The sequence below is a fragment of the Marmota marmota genome, unplaced genomic scaffold (genome assembly GCF_001458135.2).
Source record: "Marmota marmota marmota unplaced genomic scaffold, marMar, whole genome shotgun sequence".
Taxonomy (NCBI): Eukaryota; Metazoa; Chordata; class Mammalia; order Rodentia; family Sciuridae; genus Marmota; species Marmota marmota.
In genome coordinates this window covers 12,460,242-12,474,471 of record NW_025999842.1, presented here as the reverse complement: position 1 = coordinate 12,474,471, position 14,230 = coordinate 12,460,242, and positions in this window count along the sequence as shown.

Sequence of the window (14,230 nt, the reverse complement as noted above, 5' to 3'; positions counted from 1 at the left end):
TATATATATATATATATATATATATAATTATTCATGGTGCTGGGGATCAAATCCAGGGCATTGCATGTGCTAAGCATGCACTGTAACACACTGAGCCAATCCCTCAATCTTTACTTTGGGAAAATTTGGAGGTCTAAAAATATATTTCATGTGAATAATTGTTATTACAGAGTATTTATTCTGGTATTGATGTTGGGTAGTTTTTCAGAAAGATTTTATGGATATCATAACTAGTTTACATAGGTAAGAATGTCTGGGTGTGCATGTACTCAAACAAATGAAAACTATGTAACAAATAAATTTATGGGGAAATCCATCTTTTTTTCTTAAGAAAGCCATTTCTTCCATCCGTAATTGAGAGTGCTATGTTTTTTATAATAGCCCATTTCAGTTTTTCCTGTGCAAATCTTTGAAAGATGGGCAGTCAACTCTGACCTTTCCAATATCTATGACTTAGATATAGGTAATGAAATATAGGTAGAAGTGACAGGTGTCACATTCATACTTGCTTTCCCAAAACATCCTGAACCTTCTTCCCTGTTACTTCTCTTTCTAGTAACTTTGAAAGGAGAGGACTCTGAAGGCCAAGAGAAAGATGGACCCCTAACGAGACACCTGAGTCTTTGAATGGTCACAAGGAAGATTACTTGCTGAGAAATACCTGTTGGGTCTTACCATAGCAAGAAGCACTTTTACTATGTTAAGCCTCCGAGACATGTGGTTTTGAAACAGCAGTCTGTGTAATTCACCATAGCCAATCTAAGATAGTGTGCTGATTACAGTATTTCACAGGTTGTATGCTAATATTGTTCTCTTCTTTTATAATAACCAACTTTAAAAATCCAGACGCTTTTAAATTTCTTCTTATTCTTGAGATTTAGGAAATGTAGTATGGACAACACCTTTTCATTGACTCTGAACCCACTGAACTCCCTCCACATGGAGATTTGGATTGTAGCAAGCAAAATAATGACTCCCTGAAGATTGCTACATATTAATTTCTGCAAGCTTTGAATACGTTATACCTCTTCTGGTAAAGGGAATTTTGCAGATGTGATTAAGGACTTTGATGTGGGGGGATGGATTATTCAAGTGGGTCCAATATAATCCCCAAAAGTCTTAAAATCAGAGAAGATGTGACAAGAGAAGCAGAAATACAAAGCTGGGTTTGTCTATGGAAGAAGGAGACACAAGCCAAGAATTGTGAATAGCCTCTAGAATAAGGAAACACATTGACTCTAGAACCTCATGAAAGAAACAGAGCCCTCTAAACACCTTAACTTAGCGTAGTGAGACCTATGTGGAACTTCTAACTTTGCAGAAAAATAAAATAATAAATTTGTGTTGTTTTAAGTCACTAAGCTTGTAGCAATATAGCAGCTGTAGAAAACTCATTACACAGGGCTTTTGCAATTCAGGGGAAATTTTATTATATCAACTCCTTCATCATGGCTTTTCTTCTATAAATTCTGTTGTCCTTTCTAAAACTAAAATGACACATGTATTGAATCCTGTGTATATCCTGCGCAATTCATATTCCTCTCATTGTATACTATCAATTTTTTTTCTTCATCTGAGTTCTGGTCTTCTAATGTTCTAATTTAGTTTTACTGATGTTGAAATGCTATCCTTGGGAACAATGGAATTTTTTAAAGTTCAGCAATTATTGTTTTAAATCTCTATGATTATATCACTGTACAGAAGTCTTCTATTGTCAGTGTAGAATTTTCTTGAGTCTCATTTAGAATCCCTACAAGCTCTAAAAAAATTGTCTCCAATTTCCTGTAATAATTGTGATTCACTAGAGACCATATGTTCTGAATGCTCAAATGGTTCTCTTTTGGACTACTAAATCTTTTAATATGCCTACTTATTTTTCTCTTCTTGCTCATTTTTGTGAAAGTAGTTAGAATTAGTATGTTTGGAATCTAAAATAAATTTGCAAATTAGAAGAAAATACTCAAGATACTTTGTGATTTTTTGTTGCCTGCATAGCAATCTGATATTTCCTACAGGGTTAGCAGGAGGTATCCATAAAGGGATGGAGTTTCACCTTTGTTTAAAGCCAATTTATTATTTTTGTCACCCTTAGCAGAATGGAGCCAGCTGGACATTAAAAACATCACTGTGGCAACATGGCAGGAGCAACTTGGGTATTGCTCAGTACCTAGCCCTTAATACCTCCATTTGGTATACTCTCTACTTGTTTTAGTTTTGAAAATCAAAAGTGGTATTAGCTGTAATTGGTATCATTTTGATCTGCAGACATGGGAAGAGGGCAATCTAGGTATGGGAAACAGAATTCTTTGCAGTAAGGGGCAGAGAACATGTTGAAGAAGCAGTGCAGATCTGAGATTTGATTGGCATTGAGGTTTCATATTTTCATTTTGAATTTCAACATACTATTGTAAAAGCTATGAATGTTCTTTTGGATTGCAGAAGTACTAATTGTACTAATCATTGTTGGATCAAGAGGAAATAATACCAGTTAGTGAAGTGGTATTTTAAGAAATACTACTTTCTGATAATCAAATTACGTCAGAGGCCTAAGCATTTCTGGATGAAAAATAATTACACTTAATGAACAACACTGTGATCTATGCTTTTTTGAATATTATTTTATTTCTTTATGTTTCATTCTATAATTAAAATCCTATTGAATAAACTTAATAATCTATATATTATGGGAAAAATATCTGAAACTCAGAGGATTTAGTATTGTTCAAAATAAGAGTGTATAAATAAGCAGAGCCAGATTCAGGACTCAAATACAAGTTGACCAACTCCAAATTCAGTTCTGAAATCAAAGTGCAAATATATTTAGTGGTACAGTTTCAGGATGACATGTGGGATCTTTGTTAGAAGAAAGATATCTAAGTGGAAATGTTAGGGGTACAAATGGCATGAGTGGGTCAGGCTGTGCCACAACTCTATCAGAGTGTCTGTAATGTTACCCATATCACAGCAGTAACATTGATTAAGAATCTTTTGCAATTTTTAATATAAATTACATGTCTGTGATTTTCACAGTGTAATTGCTTCAAAGTATAGTTCTTTTTCATGCTAAATTTCACATTTCCTTGATATGGTCAGTTCTCACAAATTCAAATCATTGGAATTAAAACAGGATTACATTTCTTTCATCTAAATAATTTATCTTAAAAAAATGGATGTGAAGAGGGTGGCTTAGAAATAGAAAGCATTGGATACACAGAATGTGCTCTTGGCTTTCAAGAGTATGAAGGAAATTGCACAATAAATCAATTTTTATGGGTGCTATTGACTTGCAACATTTGCTGCTTTTAAAAATTAATAGCTGAAATAATGAACATTCAAAAAACTCTTTCCACCGTCAGTTTGATTAATTTCTTGATATGAAGTACAGATGACAGATGCAATATTTGAAACTAGATTTTTCTGCAGTCCAATCAGAGAAAATCCAGATAGAGACTGCAGTGGTCAATACATGCTTCTAATTTTTTTTCATTTAAACTGTGCAAAAGACCTCCTTGCATAGACGTGTCCTATAAAGTGAAAGTTTAATTATTTGTATAAATATTATTGTAAATGCATAATAGTGCCTCCACAGTCCAATGTCATCATTTTATATTAATATTGCATTACAGTAAAAATGGTAATAAAGTGCTGCTCTGAAGAAATTGTGCATGAGATTTTTAACATGGTTCTCAGCCAGTAGATGAGTTTATTAAAGTTACTGAATTATGTAGTGGAAAAAATGGAGTTACTTAAACTACCCATGGAATCTGCAACAAAACTGAGACAATGAAATGGTTACAAGAAATTAGAAGCCAAACTTTGTGATTTTTTACACCAGTGTGAAATCCATGAATAACTTCAGCTCTCTAGAACCATACACATCCAAATTTGTTTTCAGTAAATTCACGCAAACCCATGAAAATAAGTGATAACATAAGGCAGAAAGATACACACTAGAAGAACAAACAGGGTTGTAACTATAGAAACAGGAAAGCACAATACAAAGTCATTTTTTGAGGATTTTAAAGAGAAAAGATAAGAAAGCATGCAATTCTCATTTGGATCTTGTGAAAAGTACACTTTCATTCATCTTTTATTGTATGAACTCGAATGGCTGACTCACTACTTTCTAAAACCCTGAACTTACACCAAGTTGTCACTTTATAACAGAAAGCATTTTCAGAATATCTGGGCGAATGTCTAGTTTATCAAAGTTAGGTTAGCATGTCATTTGGTCCAAGTGAGTGTGCAGCACAGTGAGGAAGAGTTTTAGTTTGGGAGTCAGCCCGGTGGGTTTGCTTTTGGACTCCATCACTTGTTGTGAGTCTGGGAAAGTTAATGAACTTATTTGTGTCTTAAAGGGCTAATGAAAAAGATAAATAAGGTGTTCCCTAAAAAATGTTTGGAAGAGGACCTGACTTAAAATGCACACAATAAATATTAGTTATTATTGTAATTGTTTATTTTAATTTGACTTGTATCTATGTAACAAAACTACTACAGTTTGTACTGTGTTGGGCATTTCTAAATCTACCTTCAGTTTCAATATTCACTAGCAAGAATTACAATACTCATAACAAGTTACAACAGTCAGGGCAATGATATTATAAAGAAAAGATACAGATTAAAATCAGCAAAGGAAAAATGCTCATAGAGGAATCCAGGAGAACTCAGGCATAGGTTTCCAGTTATGCTTTTCCAGTGCAGAAATGTGGACAGCACTTAATTCATATGTGTGACAACATGTGCACATTATTACCAACCAGGGATGCTTACCTGAGGCTGGAGGTCCAGAATTTTGGAAGGTGGTTATATGACTGATATTGGCTACTCAGTCTTCTAACTGTCCAGAGATCAGACTAAGGCAGTATGGCCCAAGCCCAGGGGAATAAAATCTTACCATTGTATTAGGGTTCTTCAGAAAGACAGAAACAATGGTGTATATATATATATATATATATATATATATATATATATATATATAGAGAGAGAGAGAGAGAGAGAGAGAGAGATGAGAGAGGATTTACAAGTAGAATTGACTCCTATGATTATGAAAGCTGAGGAGTCCCACAGTAGTCCATCTAAAGCTGTAAGGTGTAGTACACACCCCAAAGCCTTAGAACCAGAGCAGTTAGTGGTATAATTCTCAGTTCAAAGCCAAATGTCTGAAAATGAGTGGGCATGCTGATGTAAATCCTGTTTAAGACAGAGAGTTTTCAGTGATGATGTCCATGGCCAGGAAGAAAAGATTGTTCAGCTCCACAGCAGTGAAGGAATTATTTTCTCTCCTTGTTCTATCCAGGATTCCAACTGATTGGGTAGTACCTGCCATATTGAAAAACGAGAGTGATATTTCCTATTCAGTCCACCAACTAACATGTCAGTGGCTACTGATATCATCCTTACAGGCATATTCTGAAACAATGCTTTCCAGAGCTCCAGCTATTCCTTAATCCAGTCAAGTTGACACATAAAATTGACAATCAGAGTCATAAATTACATTATTCCCATAGAGTATTTTGCATGGCCCAAGGCTCAAGGTATCCAGAGGCAATCTTTACCAGGCAGAAAATTCCAAGGGCTGAGAAGTTACCTCCTAAGAGCTGGTAAAGAACCAATCATACTTTTTGAATATACAGGGTTTGAGTACACTGAGCCTGCTAAATTAACCCTTTACAACATAACTAATAAAATAGTCAACTGTGCCATGTTGATACCCATGTATAAAGTCTTGGTCCCAAGCATGGCACTTTTGGGAGGTGGTTGAGCCTTTAAGAGTTGGGGCCTAGTAGAAGGCCTTAGGTCACTGGGGTTGTACCCTTATGGAGTTGTGGGACTTCAGTCTTTCTCCCTTTTGTTCCCAGTCATGAAGTGAATGTGCTCCCTCTGTCGTGTGCTCTTGCCATAATGCTGCCTCACTAGAAATGCAAAAGCATCAGAGTTAACTGACCATGGACTGACACCTCCCAAACTGTGAGCCAAAATATGCAGACAGAAGGACAAGACATTCTGTTTTCTGGAATAGAACCTCTGAATTCAGCTAAGATAGAGGATATTAGAAAGCATTGTATCAGGGGTTGGTTGATCTTTCATCTATACTGCCACAATTTTTACTTACATATTGAAGATATTACCAAAGACTGGTATAAAATTATAGCATCTGTAAGGTTTAGCACTTTAAGGCTATTTTATCTTATGATATTAGTATTAAATATTTTGAATGATCTTAACATATTTGCTTACTAAAAAGATGTAAATATTTGGACAAAAAATAAGTAATGATCACTGGGAAATAACCTGGGTTTGATAATTAAAAGTCACATGTGACTAAATGTGTTAATTTTCTTTGTAGGACTTGGTAGACATTAAACTATCAAAACTGGACCTGGTACATCTGGACTAAGGACTTGGAATAAAGACAGGAAAAGGTGGACTGTATATAAAGTAGGAGCATGGTAAATACATGTAAAGTAAAAATGAGTCCCTAGTTACTTAGAAGACCCACACCTAAAGGGTGCTGAGATAAAAGTCGATGTAAAGATAAAGGAAGTTTTGGTAGTATGAGCATGCAGGCATTTGGGGGGCATTTCCTACTGGCCCAGTACCACTTTCAATACCTTTGTTTATTTACATCATTTGTTCCTCCCATCCCAGAATTTCTCCTTGACCAACATTTTCCAGCTATCACTCTTAGTCTTTCTCCTCCCCTTCCTCCTATTTTCTCTGCAGCCTATATGCTATTTTCACTCCTTTCTAGACAGACTTAGAAGTAATTAAATCCAGGTCTCACTGGGCAAAATAGCAACCATCAGTCATGTGTGGCTATTGAGTACTTGAAATTTGACCGGTTCAAACTGCTATAAATGTGAAATACAAACTAGATTTTGAAAACAGTGTGAAAGATATCAAATAGTTTCTTTTTAACAATTTCTTATGGTGACAATATATTGACATAATAATGTTTTAGATGGTCTATAACATATAAAATATATTAAGATAATTTTACCTGATTAATGTGTCTACTAAAGATTTGAAATGACAGCCACTCACATTTGTGGCTCATGTTATGATTATGTAAGGCAGCTCGGCTCTAGATAAATGTTTAGAGGACTTGCTGTTGTACCATAAACACAAAATTTTGTGCCATACCCTTATAATCAGAGTACATACAGAAAGAGATAGTTGGAATCATTTTTTTTTCTCTAATCAGTGACAAAAGCTATTTAATCAGTTAACTGAACTAGCGGGAGACAACCAATTTATTGAACAGTGGAGGGCAACCTCTGCCAGTCCCCAATGTCCTTCCAGTGGTGCTCTTTGGGGTTGATTTGGGGGTTGACCATTCCTACCCTTGGATGAAATCCTGAGTGATTCTTAAAGTTTTTCTAGGTCTCCTTCAGAAAAAATGCAATCTCATTTCAAGAATTTTAAAGTCTCATCAAGTCTAACATTAAGGTTTAATCTGTGATAACAATTTAAATTCTCCTTCCCCAGCTGAGACCTGCCCCAGCTGCTCATCATGTAAAAAGTAGGAAGAGAAAAAGAGGCTCCCTCTTTCCCACTGCAATTGTCCCCTGCAAAAGAAGTAGGCTGAGAAAGGAGAGGTGCAAGGAGGAAAAAATTCCCAAAGACCACCTGATTGGCATGGCTCATGGCATCAGGGGCCTCTGGGCAGCAGATGACCAGCTGCCTTTTTTCTTCAAGCCTCTGTTGGATGCTTCTGTGATCCTCCTGGTGCAGACCCAGGCATGACTTTTTCCAGGAAGGCAACACGGTCTCTAGCTAGCTGCTGTCATAGGAGCCCATGGACTTCCAGGGGACAACCTTTAGCTGGGTCCCTTCAGTCCTTCACCTTTTTTGTGTTGTTATTGTTGTAAGTCTCCATGGAGATGACTGTAGGCAATCTTCTTTGATGGGTACAAAAACTGTTTCTGGAAAACTTGACATGACTCTCTTTCTCCTTTATCACCAGGAGGTTTGATCAAGGCTTTTAGAGAGTTGCCAGTCTTACATTCCAGGAAACATAATAAAACAACTTTTCTAAATGATTCACTTCAAACACTGCCTCTTGTGGGTGACAGTGTATACATTCTCCTAACCTCCTCCATGATTGGCAGAAAAATGGAAATACCATTGCATTTCAACAACTCTTTACAAGGTAAGTTAGGCTTTTGACAATAGCTGTGGTGGGCTATGAAATGATAATAAATAGAACACCAAACTTTGGTAGCTCAAAAAAGAATGGAGGATTAAATAAGTGGTTGGCTGTCATCCAGTTGGCCATTCAGGGACTCTTCATCTTCATCTACTTAAGTCCCTAATTATCATCTGTATCCAGACAGAAGAAAAGAGGGCATGGAGAGACACATCTGCTCTCTTGAAAACCCTAGCCTTCTAGTGGCTCAAATGACAGGTTCTGCTCACCTTCCCAATGGCCCGCATGAGAGCTTGAGAAATGTGTTCCAATCATGTTCCCAGCTACTGTTCTTTTTCTGTGAAAGGGAAGAACAGATTTTATTTGATGGTTGGTGGTCTCTGTCACAATCTCCAAAATATCTAATCTTCCCATAAATCTTTGCCTCCTCCTTATACAATCTGGAAGAGAAATGGTGATGGGCTAATGCTGTGAAAAGTAGCAATAATGCCTTACAACATGGGCTGAAGAAGGGTTGTGTCCCTCATCTTAAGATATGGGGATACTGGTGCCTTTGTGGTTCTTCTCAGTATATTGAGTTTCCTTATTACACTGTACTGCACAATCATTTATTAGGTATATTCTACACTATGCACTTTATTTGCCATCTCATTTTCCTTACAACAAATCTTTGACATAGATATTAGACTCAGAGAGGTTATTTAACTTAGTTTAGCTTAATTAAAACATTCAGTATGAACAGAAGCTGAAATCCAACTTTAATTTTTTCTGGCTTTTATGAGTAACTGTCCCCAGCATATAATTAAAGGAATAAAGAAGCAAGTACTCCATTTGTAAAACATTAAATACATTTTTGAGAAGAAAAAACATGTTTCTCAAAATTATTTACTATTCATGGAATATATATTAAGATTTATTATTGAAAGAGGAACATGCAAATTGAAAGAATTATTTTGAAAATGATAATTTGTCAAACAAAGTAAAGCCAGGTAAACATATTTGAACATATAATTTCAAATATATTTAAACATTTAGTGTGGGGGGGAAGATCACTATAATTTAATGGTTCTGATTTTCAAGGAAGTAATAGAGTTCAGTTACAAAATTGTTGGAAAAGTTGGAGGAGCAGATTCTTGATTGAACTTCAGCAGCCCTTCTTAGTGCACAAATAAAGGGTCTACAGAACTGCTATCTCTGTCATGGTCCGAACATTGAGAAGTGCATAAGGGACCATCAAAACTGCTGACAAGACAACATTCTATCCTGTGTGTTCTGAGCCTGCAGAATGGATGCCAGTACCCTTCCCCTTGACACCCAGGGACTTAGAGGATGACACCTAGACCTCTGCTATGGTTGTTTTTAAAAACCTCAACAAAGACACCTATTAGCAGAAACAGCAGAAGCATCTAAGCTTGGCAAGTGCCTCAGGGCACTGAGAGCTCCCTTTTACATTTTACCTAGGTCTTGCATTCAGTGAAAGCTTGGCCAAATTCAGAAGCTAAGCTGTAAGGAAGGTTGCATAGAATGATGCTGCAAGGAGTGAGAGTGAAGCTGAGTTAGTCAATTCTGTGTCTTCTACCAGTTTGAAGGCAGTTAGGGAAAACAGGTCAAAAGAATAAAAATTGGTTTGGATACTTTGTTCACATGGCAAAAGAAAGATAAATAATTGCTAGATAATTTACAGGCTCAATGGTATTCTGATTGTGTGGTTTCAATGTACAATCTTTCTTCAGATGAAAATATTATTCATTTGGAAAAGTCTTGACATGACAAATAAGGAGGTACCCAATGACTTCAATTACAGCTGCCTGTGCAAGGACCTTTGGATGTTATGCTATGACTCATTATTTTTTTCCATTTCAAACACAATCATTAATTGCATTCATCTGGGTGTTTGCCAGGATGAATAATATAATTTTATTCAAAAAGTGTATTTCCCTTTATTTAACTCTGTGTTAGACCTTAAGATATCTTTTAATCCTAACAATAATTTTTAAAGATAAGAAATACTAACCCTATTTTAGAGCTAAGAAATGAAGCTCACGGAGGTTAAATAATTTGTCTGAAGTCATACAACTAGAAAAAGTATCAGAGCTAGGATTTGAGTGTCATTTGCTTGACTATTCTTAATATTATCCACCTTTCCGTTTGGAGATTTTCCTCCTCTTGGTACTGTCCTGTGGTTTTAATAACTCCTTACATATTGTCTTCATGCCTGTGCACTTTGCTGCCCTCTATATAGTCAGAGTTGCATGTCATTATTATACTGAAATTTTCAGTGAGTTCTGCCAGCTACGAGGAAGAAAGAGAGGGTTCTGCCCACACTACTGAGACGAGAGAGAGGGTGGGATAGGGAAAGAGATGAGTGGGGATATCTCTAATGTCACTGCAGCATACTTCAGAGATAGTTTGAATTATGTTCCAGACCACTGCAATAAAGCAAATATTGCAATAAAATGAATCACATTTTTTTTTCAGTTTCATGATATATATAAAAATTATGTTCACCCTACATTGTAGTCTAGTAACTATGCATTAGCACTGTATCTAAGAAAACAAAATGCTTACCTTAATTTTAAATACTTTGCTAAGAAACACTAATGATCTTCACAGCTGTTGGGGAAAAAAATGCCAGTAGATTCACTGATGTAGAGTTGTACAAACCTTAAATTTGAAGGAAAAAAAAAAAAACCCACTATCTGTGAAGTGCCATAACATAATGCCCATTAAAAGATATATACCTTTATAATCAGATAGACAGCTGGGATCTAGGAAAAATAAGGCTGACTATACAAGAGAGAGGAGTGGGGTAAGTGGGTGGTGGGAGCAAAGAGTAAAAATTCTCATAGAGATGCTATAGTTGGCATCAACAGAAATTCTGCCATGTGTCTAGGAAAGGAGGAAGTGAAATGGAACAAAGAGGAAAGGATTCCTAAGTAGAACGAAGCTGACATTCATATCTAAGCATATGCATGCTACAGTTTGAATATGTCGTCTGGAACTAACTTGTGGAAATTAATCTCCAATGTGGAAGTATTGAGAAGTGATGGGACCTTTAAGAAGTTAATTAGGTTATGAAGGATTAATGCTTTTGTTGCAGGAGTAGGTTAATTCTTGAGGAAGTAGATGAGCTACCAAGAGAGTGGGTAGTCATAAAGCAAGCTTGATGCTGATATCTTGTGACTTCCACATATCACCTGCATGCCCTTCTGGTTTTCTGCCATATTTTTATGTCCTAGATCAACCAAATTCAGTTGATTTTAGACTATGTCCTAAATCATCATAATTCAGTTAATTTTAGAGCTGTTTTGTTAGAACACACAGCAAAAGTGATAAATATCAAATACAGATATTTTAAAATGTTTTACAGTTACAACATAGATATGTAATTTTGGCAAAGTTATGGGTCTAATCTTTCTATGATTGTATCGTGGCATTGTGAACTTCAGGCAATGTAAATAAGGGAAACTCTTATCTGATATGGTCAATATTTTTGAATTAGTGCAGGGATTTTTTTCAGGTATCTTGTTCATTTATTCAACAAATGTTTATTGAGTATCTTCTTTAAGTCACTGCTAAGTCAATCAAAATAATCCAGATGTAAATGCATGGAGATCTAATTACAATTTTGCTTTTTTTAAAAAAAATTAAAAGATCTCTAGGGAATCTCAAGTTTTACAATATACTTGTGTAATATGTATGTAATAAGAAATCAGAAGTGTATACCAGTGTGGCAGTTTTCTATGCACACACACGCAAAAAAATGCCCCTTCACATTCAACATTCCAAATGCTCTCCTTAAGTAGAGTGTTTTGATCATTTTGATTTTTGTATTTTTTTGTTCAATATCATTAACTCAAATGAAATTATGTTACAATTAAAGCCAATCTTTGCATGTAAAACCCAAGAGGTTTTCCTGTGGTTATTTTCACCTCAGGAGGCATATAATGCCCTAATGGAGTTCAATTCTTCTTTTGCCCTCTCCTTTTGGTGCTTGAGATGGAACCCAGAACCCTGTGCATGTAGGCAAGTGCCGTACACCATCAGCACAAGTTGAAATCTTGATTTAGCCAACTGTGAATTTATTTTTTAAGAATTAAAGGGCCACCTACTTTTATCATGAGAAAATGACTCATATAAAGGTTATTTTAGAAAAGTTTGAACTATCTTTATATTTAAGATAATTTTTCATTTTCAATAATATATAATCACAAAAAATATCAATCATTATTTCAAATTTACCATCACCTCTGATATCTGAGTAATCAAATATATTTTAGTGACCTAATTTTTTACATACTAATAAATATTACAAACTAAGAACTACAGTCTCCTAATCTTATTAGAAGAAAATAGTAAGTCCAAGTTGTTTCACATGTACACAGAAGCTTCTGGTGAAAATCTAAAAACTAAACAAGACATAAACTGAAAAGTTATAGTCAATCTTTCTTTAGGGTGTTATTATTGCAGCCCTAACGGTCTCAGCTGTAAGAATGCAAACGTCTTCCCAAACCATAATGAGACGCAGTGTAAATCTCTTCAGGGTCATGTTTAACACTCTATGCCTATGGAAATCATAAGATTATCTGCAACACTGCTCGGTTTCTGTCTGTTTCCAGCTGAATTAATTCTGCTCTACTGCACAACTGAGCATCTAAGTGATTTCTAAAACAATAAATATGATAGTCCACAAGCTCTGAGAGGCTGACTTTAACTTTCTTGAGACTTAGAAACAGTGAATATTAATCACAAGGGTAAAAATTCATACAATATTTATTTAAATAAAAAATAGCTTAACATCTTTGCAAATCCTACTTTATATCCTGATGACTCAGGACTAGGTCAACAATATTCCATAAATAAAAAGACTCAAGGATTTGCCATCTACAGAATTTTGTTGGGCCCTCACTCTTAGTATATTGCTGAAAAATGAGAATGTGGAAATTATGCTGTAGCAATAATAAGGTAGTGATAGGAAATAAGTAAACGAGGAAAGAGACATACTGTTTCTTGGAAATAAAATAGAAACTATTGTGAAGATGGAAACATTGAAACAGGAAAGACCTAGGTATACTTTCTTTACCTACTAGGAGAACCACGTGTATTCAGGCAGCCATAGCAAGCAACATGAAGACAGACCAACAATTTGATTAAAAGTGCTTAACCAAGCAACAGAACATACAACCAGAAAAATATACAAATATACACACATGTTAGTTACAGTTAGCTAAGTGATAAAAACATAAAGAAACTATACAATTTTAATAGATGACCCCAATTCAATACTAACCCAGTATTTGAATGAGAAAAACTATCAGTAGAAGAACTTTAATAATCACTAATAAATTACTTATATGAAAAAATTATAAATAACAAAATAACTTGCATGACAAGTGAGTAGAATTTTATTTGTAACCCACATTATCTAATCAAGCATCTTATTCACAAAAGATTCCAGCTGGACCAAAGTGAAGTTGGAAGTAATTTACAGAGAGACAGTTACAGTTCATCCTGGATCATATTCTCACAGTTGCAAGTCAAGCTACAGGACTTCTCATTCATGTGGTATGTACTGCATTAATACCTTTTTTTTTTTTCTTCATGAGATTTAAACTAATACAACCACTCTTTTCCCAGTGGACGATCTGAGAGTAAATAGGCAAAATGTTAAGCTATGGTAATTGTTCAATATAAACTCATAGCTATAGTCAAGTTAATAAAAATAGTAGTTTGATTGATTATTCATTTCCAATATAAGGTCTTAGTTTTTGTTTTGAGGAATGGGTATTGAACCCAGGGGTACTTAACTACTGAGCCACATCCTCAGTAACCCTCCCTCCTTTTTTTGTATTTTATTTAGAGAAAGGGTCTCATTGAATTGCGTAAGGCCTTGCTAAGTTGCTGAGGCTGACTTTGAACATTCAATTCTTCTGTCTTATCCTCTTGAGCCACTGGGATTACAGGTGCACATCATCACACCTGGCAAGTTCTTAGTTCTTACAGAAAAGTATTTCAAAAAATGTTTTTAGCTTTCTTTTGATTATTAGTCTGATTTTTTTCCAACCCACTCATATTTTG